The following is a 3386-nucleotide window of genomic DNA, read 5'->3' as shown; positions in this document are numbered from 1 at the left end:
CTCGGCTTAAGCGATCCTACTGCCTCAGCCTCCCAAGTAGCTGGGACTACAGGCATGCGCCACTATGCCCGGCTAATTTTTTTATATAGATTTTTAGTTTTCCATATAATGTCTTTCTATTTTTAGTAGAGACGGGGTCTCGCTCAGGCTGGTCTCGAACTCCTGACCTTGAGCGATCCACCCGCCTCGGCCTCCCAGAATGCTAGGATTACAGGCGTGAGCCACCGCGCCCGGCCTCAAAAAGGTTTTTTAAAGTCCAAAATGAGATTCCTTGTTTAAAATTTCCAGCAAAGAAAATTTGAAAGGAGCCTATGTGGTTATTCTTGCTGCACTTACGTAAATAATCAGGCCAAGTTTCAGACTAAACTTATTTTACAAACAAATTTGTTTCACCATGATTATTTTTGATCAAATGGGAGTGACTGTAGACAGAAAAATTTCAGAAGGAAACTATAGTACATTTGTTATTAGATTATAGCCCTGTTAGTTGTTTTTGAGTTTTTATTATATACCTATAGATCAGATTCGATCCTAAATTCTTCTACTTTCCATTAATATCTGGCCACACTCTCCACTAAGAACAAAAACTACCAAGCAATATAAACTTCAAGGGACAAGTTTCATGCCTGATATAGAAGCCACACAGAGATTTTACCAGAACACCTGAGTCCACAACCAGAGACATTGAAATTGCAAACCAGGATGAGAAGTGGCTGTCTTCACACTGTGGAAGGCTCTTCCCAGGACTGCCCGAATAAGTCCATAATAATATTCTTACCCTTCTTAATTTTTCCTTGCTCACCTCTTTCACTTGGTAGAATAATGTTGTAGTTAGAATTTCACAATCAGTAGTTTTTGTGGGTAACTTTATAAAGTGTAGCATGTCGAACTCCATTTTTTTTTTTTTTTTTTGAGACAGAGTCTTGCTCTGTCTCTAGAGCTAGAGTGCCGTGGCATCAGCCTAGCTCATAGCAACCTCAAACTCCTGGGCTCAGGTGATCTTCCTGCCTCAGCCTCCCGAGTAGCTAGGACTACAGACACACACCATCATGCCTGGCTAATTTTTCTATTTTTTAGTAGAGACCAGGTCTTGCTATGCTGCTCAGGCTGGTCTCAAACTCCTGAGCTGAAACCATCCTCCCACCTTGGCCTCCAGGAGTGCTAGGATTACAGGTGTGAGCCACTGTGCCCAGCCCAAATCCAAATCTTTTTTTTTTTTTTTTTTTTTTTTTTTTTGTTGAGACAGAGTCTCACTTTGTTGCCCAGGCTAGAGTGAGTGCCGTGGCGTCAGCTTAGCTCACAGCAACCTCAGACTCCTCGGCTTAAGCGATCCTACTGCCTCAGCCTCCCGAGTAGCTGGGACTACAGGCATGCGCCACCATGCCCGGCTAATTTTTTCTATATAGATTTTTAGTTGTCCATATAATGTCTTTCTATTTTTAGTAGAGACGGGGTCTCGCTCAGGCTGGTCTCGAACTCCTGACCTTGAGCGATCCACCCGCCTCGGCCTCCCAGAGTGCTAGGATTACAGGCGTGAGCCACCGCGCCCGGCCCCAAATCCAAATCTTTACAGGACCTAAGAGAGGCCTTTTTTTTTTTTGTCTGAGGATAGGGGACTTTATTGATGGTATATGTCAAGGCGGGGCTCCCTAGGCTACTCCCATTCTTCAAGAGGTCTGGCATGGAAACTGTGTCAAGGGGAGATTCTCAGTGTGGTCAGGGACTGAGTGGGGCAGGGACTTCCCAGAAGCTGAGGGCGTGTCCATGCTCTCACTAGGGCTGGTGGTCCAGGACAGTGGTCCCCAACCTTTTTGGCACCAGGGACCGGTTTCATGGAAGACAATTTTTCCATGGACCAGGGGGTTGGGAGGGGGGTGCCCTGGGTGGCAGGGAGGTGTGGTGCAGAGCTCAGGTGGTGATGTGTGGCCTGTTAGGAAACAGGCTGGTTAGGAAACACAGACTGGTACTGGGCCATGGCCTGGGGGATGAGGACCACAGGTCCAAGAACTCTTACCTTTTGGTCCACATTGGAGGCCATGTGGACCATAAAGTCTACCACCCTATTGCTATGGCCAAATTCATTGTCATACCAGAAAATGAGCTTGACAACGTGGTCATTGAGGGCAATGCATTGAAGGTAGAAGAGTGGGTGTCACTGTTAAGGTTGGAGGAGACAAGCTGGTACCCAGTGAAGCCCAGGATGTCCTTGAAGGGGCTCTCTGATACCTGATTTACCACCTTCTTGATGTCATATTTGGCAGATGTCTCCAGACGGCAGGTCTACAGCTGACACATTGGTGGTGGGTCATAGAAGGCCATGCCAGTGACCATTCTGTTCAGCTTAGATATGACCTTGTCCACAGCCCTGGAAGTGCCAGTTGAAAAAGGGATGAGGTTCTGGAGAGGCCTGTGGCCATGATGCCACAGCTTCCCAGAGGGGCCATCCCTGGTCTTCTGGGTGGCAGTGACGGCATGGACTGCTGTCATGAGTCCCTCCATGATGCCAAAGTTATCATGGATGGATGACCTTGGCCAAGGCTAAGCAGTTGGTGTTGCAGGAGGCATTGCTGACAATTGTGAGGTTGTTTTTGTACTTCTCATGACTCACACCCATTGCAAACCTGGGTCATCAGCAGACGGGGCAGAGATTATGACCCCACTGGCTTTCCCTCTTAGTGAGCTCCAATGTTCTCCAAAGTAATGAAGACACTGGTGGACTCCACAACATACATAATCATTGCCGGCATTACTCCATTTGATTTTGGTGGGATCATACTCCTGGAAGATAGTTCTGAGATCTCCATTGATGACAAGCTTCCTGTTCTCAGCCTTGACCATGCTATGGAACTTGCCATAGGTGGAATCATACTGGAACATGTAGACCATGTAGTTGAGGTCAATGAAGGAATCTTTGATGGTGACAATATTTACTTTGCCAGAGTTAAAAGCAGCTCTGGTGATCAGGTTTACTGGTCAAATATGGCCAAATCTGTTTACTCCAGCCTTCACTTTCACTGTGGTGTCTCAGGGACAAGAATGGCGCTGCATGAGAAGATGGCAGTCTGTCAAGTGGGAGGAGCAGAGACCTAAGACAGTTTTAGTCCACCTAGTGGGTAACTTTAGCAACATCTCTAATGCAACTATTTGTTCAAATTGTAATAGCGGTCTCTTTTACAGAGTTAGCACCCTGCTTTAATTTAACCCATTCTTGGGATGCTAGATGACAAGATTGCTACCTACTAACTGAAAAGGGAGAAATCTGTGCAGTTGCTCGCACTTCTTGTTGCATATAGATAAATACATCAGATATTGTAAAGACTCCATTGCAAAAAGTTAACAAACAGGCTACTTGGTTAAAACAGGCAGATTTTTCATCTGGCTTATTC

At 46.1% G+C, this 3386-nt stretch overlaps 1 pseudogene; it reads right to left on the bottom strand.

The window, feature by feature from the left end:
- Nucleotides 1–1930: 1930 nt before the first annotated feature.
- Nucleotides 1931–3006, bottom strand: LOC138397852 (glyceraldehyde-3-phosphate dehydrogenase pseudogene; annotated as a pseudogene).
- Nucleotides 3007–3386: the final 380 nt, after the last annotated feature.

The sequence above is a fragment of the Eulemur rufifrons genome, chromosome 2, assembly GCF_041146395.1.
Source record: "Eulemur rufifrons isolate Redbay chromosome 2, OSU_ERuf_1, whole genome shotgun sequence".
NCBI classification, from domain to species: domain Eukaryota; kingdom Metazoa; phylum Chordata; class Mammalia; order Primates; family Lemuridae; genus Eulemur; species Eulemur rufifrons.
Note: the sequence above shows the minus strand (reverse complement) of the source record. Positions and strands in the feature narration are given on the sequence as shown.